We start from the raw sequence: 24,220 nt of genomic DNA, 5'->3' as shown, positions 1-24,220 counted from the left end.
ATCTGCAAGTTCACTAGCTTGGGCTACCATGCTGCCTAGAGTGGATTTGGATCTCAACATGGCCAAAGCAGAGTTAACGGATCAAGACAAGAATATAATATGCACTGTTCTTGAAACACCAAGATATATAGAACTACTTGGCTCAAAAACCTTGTGCCTTTTTTGTCGGCTTTGATGGTGAGCAAATCGATTATTATGTCAATCTATCTGGTGTTTCTAGCAATCAATAGGCATTCCATATTCCTAACAGGATTGATCCAAAATCTCATCTTTTACCAAGAAAGATTGATGTTCACAAGGATAAGTATGAGCAATGATCTTAGACTGATTCTCCTCCTACAATGATTTTGAGAGGAAGTGAAAACTCAAAATATTCTGATGAAGCATGAAGGAAACAAAATATAAGTGGGATATTTTGTAGGCGGAGAACTGTGGTACTCAGAATGTGAAGCATCTGTAGCAAAGAATAACTCGTAAGAAATTCCGAATTGATGGTACTGAAGCGGCATGAAGAAAGAACTAGGCTCTGATACCAACAAAGAGAAGGGAGTGCAAGAAGCATAGAATGTGAGTGCAAGAAGTGTAGAATACAGCGAAAGAGTAAAGCATGAAAACTCACTAGCTTCTTAATTAGAGTAGTTTATGACATGCTCTTTACAATCTAGGCCACAATGGGCTAAACACTTGGGATATTGGGGTGAATCAGCAAGGTAGTAAATACAAGAGCATCCTCGCGTCTGCCTGATGACAACAACTTTACTGTGGAGACTCCATTGAGCATGGACTTTCCTTTCACAAATGTGTCTGAAGAGGCTAAGATTGCAGGGCTGGAGTCATAAGAGGAGTATGAACAAAGGGACATTTTCTGGTGGAAGGTTGAGGTTCTAAAAGATGGACAAAATGAGGAGGCATTTACAAGCAAGGGGCTTTTTGGAAGGCAAGGCGAGTGGTGATGAGGGAGTGTGCTCCTTCATGTCGAGAGGGGAAATTTATAGGCGGCGGCGGGCTGAGGCATTGTGTTCTCATTGCCATGCCTACGGAGCCATGTGATCCTCCTGCAAGACCATGTGATCCTTGTCAGTCGACATGTGATCTGCCAGTGCCTTTCGGTGGGATGTGATGGAGGTCTTGCTATAGTGTCTATCCATTTTTCGGTAGGATTTGACTCTTCTGATAGTGGAGGTCTTACCAGGGACAGCTGGCAATGTCTAACCACTTTTAAAAACTAAAATCTTAAAAATGAGTGAAGGTCTTACCAAGGACAGTTGGCAGTGTCTATTAACCCTCTTAAAATAATGGGGGTCTTATCGATTTTCTCGACAGTGTCTACCCATGTACAAAATTAATGATAAAATTTATTTAGGTGGGTCACTTGGTGCTCCTTCGCGTGTCAGCATATCTGCCATGCTATTATGGATTCCTTTTTTCCATTCTATTTTGAAGTCATATCTTGAGAAGAATTCTTACCATCTGGCAAGTCTTCCTCTTCCGATTTGGCCATCTATTTTGTGGGTGAGGAAAGTGCGAAGGTTTTGATTGTCAAATCTTATGATAAATTCTTTGTTAAGCACAAAAATTTCAAACCTTTGAATGGCGCATTTGACTACTAGAATCTCTTTTTCATTAGAGTGGTATTTTTGTTCTATTGTTGTGAACGTTCTGCTGCCATACCCACAAATATTTTCTGATCCATCAGGGAGCTTTTCCAATAAAATTGCTCCCCAAAACTTGTCAGAAGCATCTGTCTCAATGATAATGAGAACGTCTTCTCGGGGCATGCTGAGTTTTGGGAGGGTTTTCACCTTTTGCTTGATGGTGTGAACTGCTTGGGTTTGTTCTTCGGACCATGTTGGACCATCTTTCTTCAAGACTTCCTAGATGGGGGCTCTGCCTTTTGTCAAATCATGATTAATTTTGGAGAGATAATTTAAGCAACCCAAAAACCTTTGCAATTGTTTTTTGTCTTTCAGTATATCTAGGAAATTGAGAAGTTTTAAGCCAACATGATCTTGCATTTGGATTTGGCCTTTGTAGATATGCAATCCCAAAAACTCTATTGCTTCTTTTGCCAAATGTATCTTGATTTTTGAGAGAACAAGGCCCTTGGAATGAATTACCTCATATAGTGTGATGAGATGCTTGTAGTGCTCTTGCAAAGTCTTGCTGAAAACCAAAATATCATCAATGTAGACTGCGCAGAAGTCATGGTACTTACCAAAAATATCAATACAAAAGGAACAAGCTTGATTTGCTGAGAAACAAGCTCAATTTGAGGCTGAGAAATAAGCTCAAGACCCAATCCATGACTTGGCCCCTTAAAGTATTGATATTGTACTCGAGCCTCTGTTCCAACAATAGACTCCACAACATAATGTGCTGCCACATCAACCTGAAGGAGCTGCACTCTCTAGCATCCTGAGTTGGCCTGTGTTAATTCCCATCGGAATCCTCCTATGGAATTGTCCCAATCTCTAGAGAGTTTTAAAGGATGGATTGAACTTGCAAATCCCTCTCCACCTATGAATGACATCGAAGATATTCCTATGCGGATTGGTGAGAGAGACGACATACGAAACATTACTGTGCCTTTGATCCACAAGGCATATAATGAGGTCCAAGCCATAGTGGATGGTGGAGCAGGTTTAAATGTCCTATCAAAGGAGCTCTATGAAGAATGGGGTCTCCCACCAATGCAAAAGGCTAATTTCAACATACGCCTTGATGATTCATGGGCTAAACCCTTGGGAATAGTAAATGGCGTGTCCACAAAGGTTGCAAGAGTCTGCTTTTCCCTTCAATTCACAATCTTGGATCTCCCCAAAAATCCCTATCAAATCTTACTGGAACATCCTTGGTTACAGGAAGCATCAGTCCTCCATGACTGGGGAACTGATAGACTGACAATCCAGAATCATGACACCACAGTCAAGGTGAATGTGGGAATAGGAGCTATAAAACCAATTGTGCCTAGAGCATTGGATGACACATGACAATCTAAAGCAAATCAGCTCCCTTGCAACAGCATGCCATAGCAGGCGATTCACAAAGAAATGTAAATAACTAGATACAAACATTGGCAACCGTCGACAATTGCCATTCATTAGACCCCATCTTCTCGCAGATTGATGCTAAGGTGCTATAGGTAGATCCTCCACTCACACATGAAGAACCAATCAATCTAGAGGTGCCATTCTTTATGGCTAACCTCGAGTGGAATAATGAACCTGAAGAAGGTACCCATACCAATGATGACTCAAATTTTCCTTGGGACCTTGAAATAGAGGCTGAGAATGCTGAAATTGAAGATCACATCTTTGATAATGACTTAGCCATTCTGCATGCCCTAATGGTAGTCGAGCTCCCAAAAGTTGAACCTCCAAAGTTGAATAAAAGCAGAAGATCCCGCAAGAAAGCTGAAGGAGGAAATCACAGAAAAGCCAAGGCCGAACACTTCAATGAATTCGAAAGAGTCCAAACAAGGATCGTCGAATTGTACCTTGCAAAGCCAGCTCCCTTGAAATCAGAACCATCGCCTCTTGAATGGTCCCTTGAGGGACTGGAAGGAGTATGCGCACCAAATGAACCCTTACTTGGAAACATCTTACCAGTGCAAAAGTTACCCCACAATTCCCAACGTAAGAACTTTCAAAAATATAAGCCACATGTGCGGATGAAGCTCAATCAAGAGACTTCAGAAAGAGAAAGTAAAAAAGAGCCTAACAAATTGGTAAATGCAACTATGCCACCCAATACACATGGCACATGTCAAGCTAGTTCAACACCATCAGAGGCCGATCTTTGAGAAGTGCTGGAATGCTTTAAGAATTACACAAGTGGCAGTGCGCCAATAGCAATGCCAAGACCACTAAGAGAATCTGAAGTTCAAGAAAGTGATAGCTTGGAGAAACTCCAATCTACGAGGGATTGGCAAAAACATGCACAATAGACCTTGCCCTTGAAGAAGAGGAAGAAAAATTGGTTTTCATTGGGAAATAGCTTCGACAAGAAGATGAAACCAAACTCAAAGCACTCCTAATGGAATACCGTGAGTGCCTAGCATGGTCATACAAAGAGATGAAAGGAATTTCACTAGAAGTGGTAGTACACATGATACCTATAAGGGAAGGTGCTCACCCTAAGGTATGTGGACCTTATCGCACAAATCCTAAGTATGGCACCATGGTTTATGACAAGCTAGAAAAACTCCTAGATGCCGGATTCATCTATGAGATAGAGCACACTGATTGGGTTTCACCCATCGTCATTTGGCCTAAATGCAACAAGAAGCTCAGAATATGAGTAAACTTAAAAAATGTGAATACCGCCATAATTAGGGATCACTATCCCCTACCCTTAACATACAGTGTTGGAAAAGGTGTCAGGTTCATAAATATATAGCTTCTTGGATGGCTTCAATGGCTATAACCAAGTGCAAATTGCTCCTAAAGACCAATCAAAAACATCATTTGCTACAGAATGGGGTATTTTTGCATATAGAGTCATTCCATTTGGCCTTTGTAATACCCCGACCACATTTTAGCAAGTCATGTTCACAACTTTCAAGTCATTTCTGAATAAGTTTTTACAGGTGTTCGTGGATGATTTGTGCATCCATTCAAACAAAAAAGACCACTTCAAATGTCTTGAAGTAGTACTAATCAAATGCAGGGAGTATGGCATCTCCCTAAATCCAACAAAATGTCAGTTCATGGTCACCCACGGAGTTGTTTTAGGACACATCGTCTCTCAACATGGGATTGCAACTGACATGGACAAAATCAAAATCATCATGGAATTGCCTCCTCATACAAATTCCAAAGGTTTACAGGTCTTTATGGGATATGTTGGCTATTATAGAAGATTTATATTGTGGTATGCCATGATAGCTAGACCACTTTACAAATTATTAGTGGAATTCTTATGGACAGAAGAGTGCGACCAAGCCTTTGAGCTCTTAAAGTGGAGCCTAATCACAACACCCATCCTTATATCTCCCAATTGGGATATTGATTTTCATGTTCATACTGATGGATCCAAGTATGCAATTGGGAGTGTGCTTTGTCAACCTGGTGAACATAAGAAAGACTACTTCACCCCAGTCAACAACTCAATGATCCAGAGATCAACTATATCACCACAGAAAGAGAAGCCCTAGCAATGGTGTATAGTGTAAAAAAATTTCAGCACTATCTACTGGCAAATGATTTTGTCTCCTACACTGACCATCAAGCATTGCTTGACAAAATATGAAGAGGGGAGAGAAGAAGAGTGGAGATGAGGAGAGAGGGCACAGCAAGAGAGCACACCACAAATGACTAACTGTACACTAGATTTAGTTGAAAAAATAGAATATATACAAACCCTTTTAGGGTTAGGGTTAGGGGATCTAACCCTTTCCTTTATAGCACTCTATAAGCTTAGTGCTATGCACATATGATCACGTGATGGTGCTATGCACACATGATCACATGATGTTGAGCGTGAACTCTCAACACCTTCCCTCAAGATCAACATCATGAAGTAGGCCTTCCCTCAAGATGATGATTTTGGGGAATCGAAGAAGGACTAAGCATTACATTCCATCACACCCCTTTAATGGGAATGTCCTTCCTCTGCGTCAAACCAAGAGCTAGTCGATGTTTCTCAAATAGCTCTTTACCAAGTGGTTTGGTAAAGATGTCTGCAACATTTTCTTTGTTATCACAATGCTGCAGTCAAGTAACACTCTTTCTCTGATGAAGTGCTCTCTAACATCAATGTGCTTTGTCCTGGAGTGATATACTGGATTTTTGGCCAATGCTTGAGCCGATTGATTATCACAGTATGTTGTTGTTGGCTTTGACTCATCAAAATAATCTGTTTCTGACAATAGTCATCTGAGCCATATAGCCTCACATGCACCTGTAATGAGTGCTCTATATTCTGCTTCAGTCAAAGACAAAGAAACAGTTCGTTGTTTGTTTGTGACAACCATGATATAGCACCTTGACCAAGGAAAAATGCATATCCCTGTGTCAATCTCCTGGTCTCATGATCTCCGGCATAGTCACTGTCACAGTATCCCTGCAACCGTGGATGACTTCCTCTATATTCTATCCCAAACTGTCTTGTACCTCTGATGTATCGCAAGACTCTTTTGGCTGCATTCCAGTGAGACTGTTTTGGATGATCCGATGAGTAGGCTGTAGTATCTATCATTGACTGTAGGCTTTTCTGAATCTTTAGTAAGTTTCAAACTCGGTTCCATGGGAGTGGCTGCAATCTTGCAATCTACCATATGAAACTTCTTCAGGAGACTGTCAACATACTTGAGCTGACTCATGAATGTGCTATCTGAATCTCTCCAGAATTCAATTCCAAGACAAGAGTGCATAAGTCCAAGATCTTTCATGTCGAACTCTACAGATAAGTCTTGTTTCAATTTTCTAATGAAGCTATCCTTGCTTCCTGTCACAATCAGATCATTTATGTACAAAAGTGCAATAGTAATGTCTTCCCCTTGAACTTTGTAGTAGAGAGTATGATTTGCATTGGACTTCATGTATCCCAGATCAGCAAAATACTTGTCAATTCTGCTGTACCAACTTCTGGGTGCTTGCTTTAAGCCGTAGAGACTTTTCTTGAGATGGCAAACCTTTTTCTCCTTTCCTGGTTCAACATAACCTGCTGGTTGTTGCATGTAGACTTCCTCATCTAGATAACCATTGAGAAATGCATTTTTGACATCAAGCTAATACACATTCCATTTGCTGAGTGTATCAAGAATCATATGGAATCCATCGTTGCTACTGGAGCATAAGTCTCATCATAGTCTTGACCATATTGTTGTGCAAATCCTTTTGCAACTAGTCTAGCTTTGTATCTCTGAATACTGCCATCTGGATTGTACTTCACTTTGTATACCCATTTGTTGGCTATGGCCTTCTTTCCTGGTAGAAGGTCGCATAATTCCCAAGTGTTATTTTTATACAAAGCATCCATTTCTTCATTCATAGTAGTTTGCCATTCTGGCTTGTCTACTGCATCTTCGAAGAACACTGGCTCTTCTATAGCCATGATGGTAGTCATAAGAGCATAGTTGGTGGTTTCCACCTGAATTGCTTTGTCTTTCTGAGCATATGTCAATCTGGCTGGTGGTCTGCTTTCCCTAGTAGACCGTCGTCTGAGCTGTTGTGGTGCTGCTTGGGGTGTTGCTGGCAATTCTTGCTCTTCTTCATCAACCTTTTCTGTAGATGATTGTGAAGTCGATGCTTCTATCTCTTGTGTAGGTGAGGTTTTCCATTCTGATTCCTCATCAAAGATTACATCTCTGGAGATAATGACTTTGCGGTTGATGGGATCATACAATTTGTATGCTTTGCTTTCTTCACTATAGCCAACCATGATGCATTTGCGTGACTTCGCATCCAATTTCCTGCAATGATCATCATGTATGTGGGCATATGCTATGCAACCAAATATGCGGAGATGCCCAATGCGTGGCTTGTGTCCAATGAATGCTTCATAAGGAGTCATACCTTGTATCGGTTCGGTAGGAAGCCGATTAAGTAAGTATTTTGCTATAGCTATTGCTTCTGCCCAATAATGATTTGGAAGATGCTTTTCACTAAGCATTGCTCTAGCACTGTTTGCTAAAGTCCCATTCTTCCTTTCAGCTCTTGCATTCTATTGAGGAGTATCTGCACATGTGAATTGTCTTCGAATGCCGTGATTTCTGCAAAAGTTCATGAATGCTGAAGACATGTATTCACCTCCTCTGTCTGATCTCATGACCTTGATCTTTCTGCCTTTTTGGTTTTCTACCATGGCTTTGAATTCTTGAAATCTGGAAAACACTTCAGATTTCTCTTTCAGAAAGTAGACTCAACAATATCTGCTGTAGTCATCGATGAAGGTCAAGTAATAAAGTGAACCATTGATGATGCAGGTCTGGGCATAACCCCATACATCTGTATGTATCAAATCAAGAATACCTCGTGCACAAGAGGTACTTCTAAGAAAGTTGGTTTGCTTTTGTTTGCCGAAGTAGCATGCTTCACAAACCTTTCCAAGAAACTGTAGCTTCGGAATCCCAATTGCCATATTCTGATTCCTGAGATCTAACAAGTACTTGAAATTGACATGACCATATCTCTTGTGCCATTTTGTAGATAGTGGCATCTGTTGCATTTGAGATAGTGGCATCTGTTGCATTTGAGCAGAGTACATAGGCATGACTGGTTTCATTGCTATTGCGGAAACTCTGGTTGATCTCGTTTCTTGGGGTGAGAATCTTGGATGTGTTCTTCGACTTATTAGAGAGCTGTGAACATATCCCATGCTTCTTTTGATGTCTTGACTATGTTGAGTTGTCCTAGCATGACATCTTGCACATTCTGCTTGATCAGGTGATAGGCATACTTGTCTTTCTTGTCCCATTCTGCTTGAGCTTGGGCAATGGCAGGATCTACTACTGGTGCAAAAACTATTTGTGTAGATGTAGATCCCGATGTAGATTCCATTGCTTGTGCTATGACAACAGATGGAGTAGAGCTACTGGTGGCTGGATCACCCAATGGTCTTGGTGTAGATCCATCGGCATACTCCCATTTGTCCTGAAGCACAAGAATGGTCTCCATTTGGTATTTCCATGTACCGTAATTGGAGTTGTCTAACTTAGCAGATGCCTCCAGATTGAGGTTGCTAGTCGACATGATGCAAAAAATGTACTCAAAAGTGTCGTGAATATCTCTGTATGAAACAACTGCAAATACACTGAATATGCTAAGTGAAATCTCTGAACCATCGGTGAAGATAGAACTGCAGTATATAAAATCCATCCTGTATTACAAGGCTTGTGGCAATGATGCCAAAAATAGCCAAGAGGCTTTACAAGGCTAAAAAAGATGTGCACGATGCCATGAGATAGCCAAATAGGCTTTACAATGGTGGCATGTGTGTGTGAAATCAAATGCTATCTGCCCACTGAATCAATCTACAATGCCTCTGTACTCTGAAGTCTGCTCACTGAACTGATGAACGTAAGGTTTCACGTAATGTAATGATGTGAAACCGTATGTGAGCGTATGGAGTGACTTCGAGTAGGTACTAGTCAGGAATTTCGGACATGGCTTAGATTGGCAACTTGGGGAATTCAAAGCGTCCCCTCTATGGCGATCTAGTCTACTCTGATCTAGATCTAAACCAACTATCGATCGATGAAAGAACAGTAAATAATTCCTTTTCTTTTGTTCTTTTTAAGTGCTGGGTCAGATGCATCGATGTAGAGGCAAATGTGCGTGAAGGAAGTGGTTTTGTTGGCGAGGCTCAAATATGAGTGTAACTTGCACCAAAATGTGCATGTGATGTGATGAGCACGTAGAGCACAAAAAAACAAGCGACTTTCCTTTTTGGAGCACCCTCAAATTCTTCCTGGATCAAGAGATATGACTTGATCTAGGTGGAGGCGCAAAAGGAGTGCAAATGGTGCTCAATGATGATGTGTCACTGTGAGTCACATGCAGTGATGATGTGGCACTGTGCCTAGCAAGAGGTATGCATGTGAAGCCCTGTGCTGAGGTGGCAAGAGTGTGCACATCCAGTGTGTGCACAATGTGCCTGCAGGGGTCAGTGCTGACTGGATAGCTAAGGTGGCAGTGCTAAGGTGGCACTGCTGAGGTGTCACTGATGATGTGGATTGCTGACATGGCACTGTTGATTATGTGGTAGTCACTGACATGGTAGGATGATGTGGCCTGCTTACATGGCACTGATGACATGTCAATCGAATTGGGCTATTGATGTGGTTGATGACGTGTCAGTCGGTTGTGATGATGTGGCATACTGAATGAGGGCAATGACGTGGTAGATAAGCTAATGACATGGCATCTGATGGTGACATGGTAGATAAGGTCTGCCATGTGGCTGGTCCTTGACCAAGCCTTGGGGTGTGGTGACCCTGAGGATAAGGTGAGTAGATCTGCCACGTGTTGCGTACTAGTGTGTCAGAAACCTTAGAGATGCTCCAAAATCTTTAAAGATTCTGTCGATGGAGGCATGAGGCTTGGAGGTTGCGCGGGCTGTGCAAGGTCACCGCTGAGGTCACTGATCGTGGGAGCCCATCATTGATGCATGGTTTGGTACTAGCTGTGTTGGTGCCGTTTACGATGGTGAAGGAGCTGTCGGTGGGCGGAGCTGTTGGTTGCAAAGCTGTAGTCGGTCGGTTGATGGAGGCCCTTCGATGGAGAATCCCATTGCGGGCTACTGTAGGAGCTTGGAGCTTCGCTGTCACTGATGATGGAGGCTGTGGATAGCCGTTTGGTGCTTGCAGAAGCTTGATGTCAATGGGAGCCTTTGCTGAAGTTGTTGCAGTGAGGCAGATAGCAGTCATGGGCATTTGGTTGTAGAGTGTTGAGGAGCTATGGGGGTGCCATCCGCACTGGAGGTAGTCATCGTTGAAGATGCCGTTCATTGTTGATGGAGACACTGAGCCTTAGTCATTGAAGCCTTAGTCGTTGAAGCCGTAGAGGTGCTTGTTGTTGAGCCGACGTGCACTACCTTGTTGGATGTTGCTGAGCCAAGTTGCTGCTCGTTTGAGGATGGCAGACTGATCCAGTCAATTGGAAGCGCAGACAAGGCTTCTTCAAAGACTCGGATGCGATGAAGTCATTGTAGCTAGTCAACCGCCCTTGTTGGTTTGGAGTCGATGGAGAGGCAACTGTAGATGCTGGCCATTTGGTGGCTTTTGGACTTCTGCAAAAAACAGAACTATGTCTTTCTTTTTCTCTCAAAGTTGATGTACAAACTACCTCTTACACTCTCCCTATTCCTCTCAATAGGAGAACTCACAAGGAATCTCTCTCTCACTCAACTAGAATGAAATGAACACCTCTCTCTCTCATGGAAGAAAGAACTTTCAATGAACGAAAATGGACAGAATTTCTTCCAAAATGAACGGAAATTTTCTCTCAATAGAAGTGAAGGGAAGGGTCTCACAATCACTCAAGAGAACTCTAAATCTCACAATCTCTCTCGCACTCTCAGGAATCACAATGCCTCAGCGGAAGGCAAGGGAGCTCTGATACCATGACAAAATATGAAGAGGGGAGAGGAGAAGAGTGGAGATGAGGAGAGAGGGCACAGCTAGAGAGCACACCACAAATGACTAACTGTACACTAGATTTAGTTGAAAAAATAGAATATATACAAACCCTTTTAGGGTTAGGGTTAGGGGATCTAACCCTTTCCTTTATAGCACTCTATAAGGTTAGTGCTATGCACATATGATCACGTGATGGTGCTTTGCACACATGATCACATGATGTTGAGCGTGAACTCTCAACATTGCTTTATCTTGTGAGTTGTTCATGTACAATAGGAAGAATAACCAGATGGCTCCTCTTGCTTCAAGAATTCAACTTCAAAATAGTGGTCTGCAAAGGTGCCCAACACTACATTGCTGATCACATGTCTCATGTCAAGTCGGGAGAAGAAGCCACTAGAGTAGAAGATGACTTACCAGATGCCACACTATTTCAAGTAGATGCTATTCTAGAGTGGTGTGGAGATATCATTGGGTACTTAATGACAAGAAGACCACCCCCTAAAATGAAAGCAGTAGATGCCAAAAAACTAATTCTAAAGGCTACACCCTATCAACTCATTTTGCAGGACAACTGTACAAGATGTACAAGGACCAGATATTAAGAAGATGTGTAATGCCTCATGAGATCATGCCAATCCTGAGTGAATTCCATGAAGGCATTGTAAGAGGACACTTCTAAGGGGAAACCACAGTAAGAAAAGTTATCTACGCAGGTTACTGGTGGCCAACACTGTGGGCAGATGCCTATGAATATGTAAAAGGTTGTGATGTATGCCAACAGACTACTAAACCACAACACAAAGACTTCAATCCCCTAACAATAGTTGTTGCACAAAAACCATTTGAAAAATGGGGGATTGACTATGTGGGTCCCATCCGTCCAGCAGAGTAAAAGGAAGACATGCACACTACATCATTGTGGCCACTGATTACTTTACAAAATGGACTGAAGCTAAAGCGGTCAGAAAGGTAGATGCCAAAAGCATAGCAAGATTCTTATACGAAAATGTGATCACCCGATTCGGATGCCCCATTGAAATTGTGTCAGATAGAGGCACACATTTTGTTAATGAGGTAATCCAAGAACTCTTGTCTGATTTTATGGTAATCCATAGAAAAAGCACACCCTACTGCCCCCAAGGGAATGGACAGGTTGAATCCACCAACAAAATAATATGCATTATCCTCACCAAGGTAGTAGAACCATAGTGTTTTGATTGGGTAGAGAAACTGAATGCAGCCTTATGGGCATACAGAACCACACTCAAGGTCAGTACATGGAACACACCTTTTCAATTGGTGTACGGCCTTGAAGTTGTGGTCCCACTAGAATTCGTAATACCAAGCCTATGCATAGCAGTACATAAACACATGGGAGACTATGAATCCTTGAAAGAAAGACTCTATTAGTTGGAGAAGCATATAGAAACAAGACTAGTCGCCTACCATGCCATGACAATAGAAAAACACAGAAGAAAGGCATGGTTTGATAGAAATCTTAAAGCTAAAGACATCAAGGAAGGTGACTAAGTCCTGTTATACAATGCCAAAGTACATAAGGGGAAACTGAAGTATCTAGGTCAAGGATCCTGCCGAGTAAGAAAGATGAATCCCATCGGAGTTGTGCTACTTGAAACATTGGATGGAGTCCGATTCAACACAACAATAAACGGGAGCTGACTAAAGCGCTACTACTTCAACATGCAAGCCATCCCCGACAAAAATGAAGGTTTGGGAAATCAAGTCTTCCTTAGTTAGGATTAGATTATATCATGAGCACTCACTTGCATATGTACATCTTCGCACATATAGGTAGCATCAATCAATTTTAACGTAGGCCTTAGTAGTGATGCCTGAGTCCTAACTGCCCTATGAAATCCCAGCAACGAAAAAAGCATATAGTTAGTCCCTACCTAGCTACTAGGTCACGTGCACTCACATGCTTTCGCTTAGATACATAGATGATTGCATGAATAATTGTGCCACACACTTTCATTCCATGCTCTCAAAGCATGTATAAAAATAAGATCTCTCACAAGCACACAAAAAGCTCATACCTGCATGCCAATCAATCTAATGATCAATGGTACATCACATGCACATGGATGCAGGTTCAGAAAAGATGCTACCACTAAAGAGGATGCGCAAAAAGAGCCCACTGCCTCAACCAATGAGATCCCCTCCAAATTTCATAGCCATCTACATCCTCTCAACCACGACGACCATAAGCATTTGTGGTCCAGAGTGATAGCTCTGAAGAGGATTCACTGAAGAGGATTCAGTGCATGACCAAGAAAAACAAATGCCACCCCAGTCACCACCGGCCTACACAACCATTGACAAGGCCCAATCACTAGAACTTGTTTGGCCACCTACATCAATTTATGCTCTTTCCCAGGAAGCAACATCTTACTTAGAGCAAAGGGGTCTAGGTAGTTTGCATGAGAGCCTAAAATCATTGGAGGATAGTCCTACAATGACCACATACATCAGGGACTTTCTCCATTCTTACCACTCCAGCAATGCAAAGGTTGGCAAGTACAGTACAATCATTGTACATCAGAGCCCTCATTCAAAGGGCTTTCTCACTGCCAACACACGGTGCCAAATACCCTACATGGCCTGTCGATGCAAAGTTTCTCAAAGTACAGTCTCTCCTTGCCAAGGGCACACTGTTCCATAGGGACGGCATATTACTTCGCACAATCCTTAATCATCGCCTCAAGGAAGTAGCACAATTCCTATCCACAATCCTAGGGGTTAAGTGCAGCAAGAATCGACCCCTTCCACTCTGCACATTTGTTTTGCTGAGTAGGAAGCTAAAGCAAGACTAGGATACAGCACTTAGTCATCTTCTTTACAAAGAAACTAGATGGTTCATCAGGCCAAAAATGTAAAATTCCACACTTATTGGATATAATCATCAAAAAAGAGATACAAGAAAGAGAAATGACTCTGCCCTAGTCACACCAAAACCAATTGAGGAGTTAGACATACCCTTCTCACTAGTATGGGAGCCGTCACCAACTTCTCCTACTATCACATTGATAAGTGCAAATGCCTTAGAATAAATACCTATTCTAGAGGTCGAGATTGAGGAATTGCCCCATGAGATGCTACAACTCCGATGCACAACTGCAACCAATATATCTCCAACAACAGCAGCAACTAGAGCCTGAGGCAAGATTGGCACTAGAGCCTGAGGAAAGATTAGCACCAGAGCCTAAGGCTACATCATCAATAGAACTGCCCATCGACGCCATGCCAGTTGATGAGCCACAAGGGGAGCTAGTGCCAGATCAACAGTATGACTATTGTATACAAGAGACTGAAATACCATTGGAACAACCTCCCCCAAGTACTTAATGGCTACATGGGAACCACTTGTATCAGCAGTATTGCCAGTCCTCATCACCATTTGTCATTCTCCAACATCAAGCTAGCCAAATGATTCAAATGTCAGAACTATTCACTAGCTTGGCCAAGGAAGAATATGCAAGAGAATGGGATGGACTGACTGCAATAGAAATCAAAGACCAATTCCAGGCAATCGCCATAGAGGTCAAGGCACTTTGGGTGCAGATAGATGAGAAGGAGGTAGAAGAAGTGTACATGAACCAAGCTCTCCAAGCTCAAGAGAAGGCAGTGAAGGATGTGACCTCCAACCTCCACCAAAGTCAAACACAGCTGACAGCAGTAGTACAAGCAATGGCAATCCTACAGACCTACTATAACTCCTTGACATCCGCACATGCTCAGCAGATGGAGGTAGTGGCACAAGCTGGACTCACTCTAATTCACAAAGAAGAAGAGCTCCAAGATTGCAAAGACAAGCTTGAAGACATGAAACAATCTTTGGCAGTACGTGCCTTCAGCATTGACGAGCTTACAAGGGAATGCAGAATCTTAAAGGACCAACTTGCTACTGCTCAAGAGGCCAGCACTTCACAAGCACAAGTCTTGGACCAATGGTCCAATACCACTGAAAACATTCCTCAACAGGCAAAGGTCACATTGCAAATAAGAAAGCTTAAGGAGGCATATACAACCATCTACCAGCAATACAAAGAAAAAATGAATGAGATGCACTCCTAAAAGATAGTCATCTCCAAGCTTGAACTCCAATTTCTAGTGCAGAACAATGAGGCATTAAAAGATAACACCAATGAAGCCCCACTACAATGCACAACGGTGGTGTACCAAGAGCTTGTGGCTGCTCTACAAATGGAAGATCACCTCAACGCATGCATGCTTATCCAATGGAAGTAACTCCAAATCATGATCATATCTGCTCATCCAACAATCAAATGGGAACGTTCCATAGGGACCAAAACTCTGTGCATAATTTGCGAAGACTTGTCTGAAGATGAGAAAAATGTCTTTTTTATGTCTACACATGTCAGGTTTATAGCACTTAGGATGGATGCTTTCATTGCATATGTATGTCTCACAAGTAGTCCTCCCCTCAGGTTTATTGCTAGTTTGTTGCCATTGCTACAACTACCATCACTATTATTTGCAAGGCATGACATAACCGACATCCCACCCATGCAGCTGATGATCCTATCGCACCAGCAAAAAGAAGTGTTGGAAGGTGACAGGCCTATCTCACATCCAACTTCCCATATCTAACCACTTTCTCTACCAACCTCATAACCTCACTTACCCTTGCTGCTACCTACCACCCTCTTAACCTTCCCCGAGCTGCATCCTAACATCTATTCACTCCATCATCTCTTTGCATGCCTCTCACCATTTTCAACTAACCCAATAGTCACAAAGTTACGAGCCCCTCACACCTAGCTTCTTCCCCTCCCTTGCTAATCCTACCCTTGAGGATTACCAAGCTGCTCAAACCATTTGCCCAGTTCTTCCCCCCCTTCCCTCTGCTCCCCTTCCACAATTAACACTCTTCCATATTTCTCCCCCATGTCCCCAAATCCTTTCCCTGCCCTGTCATCACCTCTGACACTACTTGTGCTTCCATCAGTAAAAAATGACACAGTATTTGATTTTGAATATCAGGATCCGGATAATCAAATTCGTACTCCCATGCCAAGTTCCAATGATGGGTATGATTTTGATGAGATACCACTTCCCAATAACCCCATCACGGAATTTTGGAGCAAATATCCTGATATGAAAACTCGAGGTGGATGGACCCTAGACAACAACTTTCCTACCAACCTTCGTCAGCATCAAATTAGTGAAGGCTGGATAAGCAAGTTGGATCCACAACCTGATTGGTGCCGTCCCAAGCTCTTTGATGTAATCTTTTTGAAGGAGTACCTATGTGCACCTCCATGTCTCAAAACCCATCCCAAGTTCTATGCAGTTCCACGACGTAAAAAATGGGAAGCCAACATACACACTTTGGATGAAGATTGAACCATTAATTGGTTAATGATCGAACCATACTCTGGTGTAGAATGATCGAACCATACTCTGGTGTAGATACCACTTCCCAATAACCCCATCAAGGAATTTTGGAGCAAATATCCTGATATGAAAACTCGAGGTGGATGGACCCTAGACAACTTTCCTACCAACCTTCGTCAGCATCAAATTAGTGAAGGTTGGATAAGCAAGTTGGATCCACAACCTGATTGGTGCCGTCCCAAGCTCTTTGATGTAATCTTTTTGAAGGAGTACCTATGTGCACCTCCATGTCTTAGAACCCATCCCAGGTTCTATGTAGTTCCACGACGTAAAAAATGGGAAGCCAACATACACACTTTGGATGAAGATTGAACCATTAATTGGTCAATGATTGAACCATACTCTGGTGTAGAATGAAATATCCAAGGCACAATGATCCGAGCACTTCAGCAGCATGAGCAAATAATGTGTGGCAACATTGATCGCTTCCTTCACCTAAGTGCTATATTCTGTAAAACATTGGAATTCATTCTAGAGGTCCCATGTTACCTCGATACCCATTTGCCTCCACTCAATTTCAATCCCAATGAACGGGTCGATGCTCAGATTACAAGTTGACTCTATCAAAGAGTGATCTTCTTAGAAGCATGCCACGTATCTCTGTTCAAGCAAATGGTGGATACATGCTACCTAGAAACTGAGCAAAAATTGTATGATGCCAAGGCTTTATAGTAGGATCGACTGGCATGACACAAGTTCCACAGCCACTGGACTAAAGGCATGGCAATCCAGGTACGTGCTCGCAATAAGCCATAACCCGAGGATGGGTGATAAAATGGATCTGGGAGTATGTTCTCTCTATGCCAACATGGACTTAGGTAGAACAGAATGTGTGTGTAGAGTAGCGGGGCAAAGCTCTGCTTGTACTTGCATAAGGCTAGAAATAATCCCTCTTAGAAATCCAACTTGCAAGTTCCTACATGCAAGTTCTACATACAATTCCTACATGCGAGTTCTACATACGATTCCTACATGCAACTCCTACATGCGAGTTCTACATGCAACTCCTACATGCAAGTTCTACGTGCAACTTCTATATGCAACTTCTACATGTAGAGAGAGAATGTCTTACAATTCCTGCATGTAGAGAGAGAAGCTCTCCAACTTGTATTAATACCCCATAATGGAATGAAGCCCACACTCTTTCGGGCATTGTGTTGAGTTCTACTTTGGTATTCCAAGAAATTGTCTCAAGTGTCCATGCTTCCTTGCACTCCACATCCAAAAGCATGTCCTAACCTTGCAACTCCTCCTCCCCTCTTCTCCAACCTTGCAATCCATCCTCTCCCTCTCCTCCTCCCATCTCCTCCTCCTCCCTTGTCCTCCTCCTCCTCCCTCCTCCTCCTTCTCCTGCTCCTCCTCCCTCCTCCTCCTCCCTTCTCCTCCTCCTCCTCCCTCCTCCTCCTCCTCCCTTCTCCTCCTCCCTTCTCCTCATCCTCCTCCCTCCTCCTCCCTTCTCCTCCTCCTCTTCTTCTTTCACCCCATGCTCTCCTCCTTCTTTCTCCCTCTCCTTCTCCCTCCTCCTCCTCCTCCTCCTCCTCCACCTCCTCCTCCCTTCTCCTCCTCCTCCTCTCTTCTTTCCCCCATGCTCTTACACCTTCTTCCTCTCCCACTCCTATGCTCCCCCTAAACCCTTAGTTCCTCAACCCTTAACCTCCATGATCTACAAGGGATACGAGTTCTCCACCATGTACTCTACTCTAAACCTTGGAACCTCCTTCTAACCCTTGAACCTCTTCTAAACTCTGGAACCTCTTTCTAAACCTTGGAACCTCCTTCTAACCCTTTAACTCCTCCTAAACCCTGCAACCCCCAATGAAGGCGAAAGCCTTCATTACCTCAACCATGATGATACACGTTCCTTTTACACATGCATGCACTATGTTTGCTTACCACACTTAAGCCTATGTCTCTCACCAGAATATGACTCAAGGTCCTAAGCTACACGTATACTACAAACGATAACCCTGATATATTTGTAGGTGACAAAAAGCCTCGGAACCCTGCATACTAAGAAAACCCTACTCTTCCTACGGAAGCCATGGGAAAGAGCCAACACACGTGTATACTCTCATCTAGTAAGAGCTAGTAAGTTAAGATGCAACCTATGCCACAACAAAAGAAGGGCAAGAGTGTCTTCAAATTGGATTTAGACATGCATGAGCACATCTTGGGGTATCTTGGAGCGATGGACGAGGATGACTGAGATAGTACTAAGAAAATGTATGTAGTCTCATTGCAGGAAAACAATATGTCCACTTGTCCTACAAAAGGGAATTTGTATTTGAGACTGCTTCTTTTTAGTATATCCTAAACAACCATCGTGCTGGTTTTATTAAATTATTTTTGTAAATCCCAAATAGTAAAACCCATGCTTGTTTTTAGTATAACCCAACCACCGTGCTGGTTTCCCATAAGGAATCCACACATGCTACAAATCCATTCATCTTGTAATAATAGAAGCAAACCACCACACTGGTGGCTATTAATATCCTAGTACAATCCAACCACCATGCTAGCGATAACTTAACATGCACTAATCCTACACTACTACCATGCTATCCCTACACTACTACCATGCCATCCTAAAATTTGTTGCATAGTGCTATACTAAAACAATGCCCTTTAGACTGTTTATTGTTTCGTTAACCATCAGATTTCATCCCATGCTTGCTTTTAGTATATCCCAACAACCATCACGTTGGTTTTCCATAACGAATCCACACATCCTACAAATCCATTCATCTTGTAATAATAGAAGCAAACCACCGTGCTGGTGGTTGTTCATATCCTAGTGCAACCAACCACCACACTGGCGATAACTTATGCTGCACTTATCCTACACTACTATCGAGCTATCCCTACACTAATGCTGTGCTATCCTAAAATTTGTTGTACAGTGCTAGTTCCCTTTAGACTGGTTATCGTTAACCATCAGATTTCAACCACCAGTCTACTTAAAACATTTAAGTACTAACGTGGAAGCATGTCGATACAAAATTAGGCATTACGAGCACCATGAGAATATCCACAAGTTCAAGAAATGTTTGCAATATTTTTATTATTTCAAAATACAATGAGATTTTGCTTTTTCAAGGAAATTCTAGACTCCCAACTATCTTATCAACCTCTCTATGGCAAGCATCTCCCAACTCTTGAGGCCAGTCTATTGCACAATGGTAGACCTCTTCACACACTCGGATTACACACCGCTTGCTTGACTCTGTCGAATTATATGCCCACAGTAACTCCTTCTTTTACTGGGGGTCCTCTTCATCCTAGTCTTTGCGCTCTATACATCTTCATGCCTCTATCAAGTCCTACCAAAAGAAACCTACATCATGAGCTTGACAAGTACCTTAAGGAGCAGGAAAAACTATAGCTAGGGAAATTAATATTCACTTTCTGTGCTGACTCCAAGTAATACACCCACCACCGAAGCATGTCCTCCTTGTAGCTATTTTCCTCCTTCTCTAGGTCTGTTTCTATGAGGATGCCATCCAACATTGTTTTCAGATAGAACAAAAGCATTCAAAGTCTTTTGGGTATGCCATAGATTCATAGTAGGTGGATCGGTGTACATAGTTTTGGGGCTAGATTTCATAATGGGCTCTTAGTTGTCTCTGCACTACATTAAATGGGGAGAGAGTTCATTGAGCCCGACCTTGTCATTCTTCAGTCTCATGTTAGTTGTCTAATCAAAATCTTTCATCTCACATTATTTGTCTAATTGAGATCTTTTGTCTCACATTAGTTCACTAATTGAAATCTTTCAGTCTCATATTAGTCATCTAATCAAAATCTTTCGTCTCACATTACTTGTCAAATCAAAATCTTTTGTCTCATTATTATCATCGCGTTGGCGTGGATCAAAGGATACTATCTAGTCACATAGCTGAGAAAACATTGCCCAAGTAAACTTTGGAGAAGATTAATAATTCAATAGAATACACGCATATTACAATCTCAAAGACTCCTTTACTTCATATTACATCTCAAGGGCTCCTTGTTGAGGTCCTTGATTGTAGGCTCGGCCCTCCTTCCTCCTTTCCAGACTGGGGCTTGTTCCTTCCTGCAGGGGCCCGGCCCCTCCCTTCATGCCGCTTCCTCTTTCCTTGATTTTGATCTTCTTGGTTGTAGGCTCGGCCCTTCTTGATCCTTTCTTGAAGGGGGCTGGTTTCTCCCTTCAAGCTCCTTTTCCTTGCAGCAGTCAGGCTCGGTCTTGGCCTTCTTCAATTTGATCTCCTTGTCTTTAAGATCTTTTGCCCAAATGGCAAATTGAGTTGTAGCATCTACTTTCTCGTCATAGATAGTTGTAGCAAGTAGGCACATTTAATCTGTCCATGACCTGGACAATGGAAAATGGCATTCTCTACATAGCAATTTTGTATGCACAAACACTCCAAAGCAAAAAACATGCATAGGGTGGTAGCATGTGGGCCATCAAATACAACAGTCATCTATGATGGGGGTATGATAGACCATGCATTTTGGACCCTGCTACAGCATAGCAGGATAGGCATCCAATTTAACTATTGTGGCCATCAATGCCACACGAAGTTGCTTCTTGATTCCTTCCTCCCTCATCCTAAGGTTGCAGATGTTCTCCTTTATCTCCTCCACTTTTTGCTCACTCTGTGCAACAGCTTCATCTAAATCCCTCAGCATCTATTGAAGCTGCGTAAATTGCTGAAAAACATCTTCATGGGCTGTTTCCAAGACTTCCATTCTAGTTTGGAAATCTCTTAGGATGACGGATTGCCTTTCATAACTGTCGAAATCCACGGCAAGATCGTGCAAACATCTATCCTGATCTTCTTGCAGGGTCTTGTAGCTTGCTCTTTGGACTTCCAACAGTGTTTCGAAAAAACAACCCTCACCATGGCTGTTGTAAATTGCTCCACCATGGTGGCTAGAACTTGCTCCACCGTGGCTACTCTTTTCATCCTTCCTAGCTTAAGGAGCTGCCTTGTTGTCTTCTCCACCCTTGCTACTCTCTGCCCCATCCTTCCTAGCCTTGAAGCTCTCTCGCAGTTCCTACATCACCTTTCTAGTTTCTACATTCTCCCTTTTTAGCTTCTCCATCATGTGGTCTTTTTCAATGTTCAATGCGTTCTACATGTTGCAGAGCCATTTATAAAGACCCTCCTTTTTGGCTCTCTTATCTTCAAGATCATTTTGCATTTTTTCTAGCTCCTTGTCCGCCACTTGAGTAATGCATTCAAACTTGCATTGCTCCATCCATAGATGGTTTGCAAGTTTAGTAACTCAAGGGAGGCACGTAGAACATAGAATGTGCACCCCTCAAACAGTGGAGTCGATGATGTAGTAAAAAGATCATCCTGCTCCATGCTATCATCCCTCCCTTGATGGACATATAAATCCTGCACCATATCATCAAACACCTCCTCCTCCACGGCCTCATGAGGTAATGGTGGAGGGCTACTATCACCATCACTCCATGCATTCGTAACGGTCCCTCCTGAAGATCCCGCCTCATATCGTCGATGCTTTGCCTCCTCACGGCGAGCAGAGGGCAACATATGTGGTTTGAGAAGTAGTGGAAGAGATAGGATATTCTAGACATATACCCCAACACTCAGATTAGTAAAGATGGTGGAGTCAAGATTTTGAGCTTGCCAACAGACCTCCAAGATGTGCTGAAGAAGACCATTAACTTCTTTCTTGATACAAGAGGAACCTGCAAGTTTTGGTAGGTTCAAGAAGTAGTAGAGAAACTGAAAGGACGTGATGTATCTTTCTCAAGAGCGATCTCCAAGAGCGTGTTAACCAACTTGAAGAATTGCATGGATGGCAAATTCCAATTGTCATCTCAGTCTGCTGGAGTTGCAATACACCCGATGGCATCTACCCTCAAAGGGCTTTTCGAGCAATACGATAAGTAGATATCTCAAAAGGTGACTTTTCTACAAGAGAAAGCCACCGATGCTGCAAAGGCAGTGCAACTTGAGAAAATTCTCAAGGAAGGTGCAAAAGCCAAGGTAGAGGAGGTGCAAGTGAGGGCCTTGCAAGCACAAGTGCAAGCTGAGGCCGCTCTACAAAATTGGTCGACATGGAAAGGCATAGAAGAGAAGTAGAGAAGCACATGAAGGAGCTCTGAGATAGGCTCGAAGAAGTGAGAAATGATGGGTGCTTGCAAACTACCTCTAGAAATTCCTAGAGCATTTTCAATCACACTTTCATTGATGGTAATCTTCTAACCTTGACAGACTAGTTGCCCCTCCTTCACGTTCACCACTTGTACCAACTTGGTGAAGTTTTGGAGAGCATCCAAATTGGGCTTTTGAAGAGGGAGAGAGGAGCTCTCATATGTCACGATTTCAAGATCAGGGGAGGAGGGCTCTCGCACTGTGCTAGAGAGGGGAGGAAAGATTGTGTGAGCTATGCACGATCCATTACAAGAGGGGATAGAAGTTGCAGGAAGAGTGCAAGGGAGATAGAAATGGTTAAGAGGGATAGAAGATAAAACAGTGAAGGAAATGGAATAGTGGAGGCTTGAGTTTGCAATCCGATTGCAAGGGAGAAAGAAATGGTCGACAAGGATAGAAGATGAAGCAATGAAGGAAATGGAATAGTAGAGGCTTGAGATTGCAAGGGAGAATGAAACATTCAAGAGGGATAGAATACGAAATGGTTAAGGGAATGGCATAGCAGTTTGTAGCCCGACTACACTGTCAAAGTGAGAGCCACCGTGGTGGTTGTAGCTTGACTACTATCAAGGTGAGAGCCACCACGGTGGGTGGCCCGAATCTTGAATAATTCAAGGCAGCAATACTAACTTGCATGGTAATGAAAAATTAGAGGTGGTGGCATCTAAGATTCCTAGCCACGTCTGTGGTGGTAGCTAAGACCCATCAGGCTGGCAGTTAATTACCAACCACCGTAGTGGTCCGCAATTACTCAGTTTCCAGTTATCACCACTGGGCTTGCATGCATGATTACTACGAGTGCAATAAATTACTAGTCACTAGGCTTGCATGCTCAAGAGAGTACTAGAGTGCATGGTAATGAGGGATTATAGGTGATTAGGCTTCATGATTTACTTTTATGGGAATTAATGCCCGATGGTGGTGGCTGTCATCAGCCATGTCTGTCATGGCAATGATTCCACCATGCCATTGCTCACTCACCACCGTGCTTAAGCATGCATGATCACTACGAGTGCAGTAAAAATTACCAGTCACCGGGCTCACATGCTTAGTAGAGAACTAGAGTGCATGGTTATGAGTGATTAGAGCTTCATGATTTACCTTTGTGGGAATTACTACTCGATGGTGGTGGCTCTCATCAACCACTTTTGTCGTGGCTAAGATTCCACCGACGGGCTGGTAGTTAATTACTAGCCACCAAAGTAGCACCACATGGCGTATTCTTCATGATTACCAGCTTGTCTGGGGGATTTCACTGCGGTGGCCTGCAATTAATATGGATGGAACCCCAGGCTCCAGCCACCATGGTGGCTCAAACTTTATAATATATATAAGATCCATGGCATTTGGCAACTTACTACATTGCTCTGATCCACCCATCCTCTGCTACTTTTCTCCACACGCTCTGCTACTTTGCTCATAACCCCTCCTCTAGCTTTTTTTTTCCCTTTCTCTACTTTGATTAACATTCCCTCCTCCAACTCTCCTCACCTACTCCCCTACTCATTTGCTACTCACCCACTTATCT

This window comes from Dipteris shenzhenensis, chromosome 31, assembly GCF_047967505.1.
Source record: "Dipteris shenzhenensis isolate YYH24624 ecotype China chromosome 31, Dip_SZ_1.0, whole genome shotgun sequence".
Taxonomy (NCBI): Eukaryota; Viridiplantae; Streptophyta; class Polypodiopsida; order Gleicheniales; family Dipteridaceae; genus Dipteris; species Dipteris shenzhenensis.
This window is presented reverse-complemented; position numbering follows the sequence as displayed.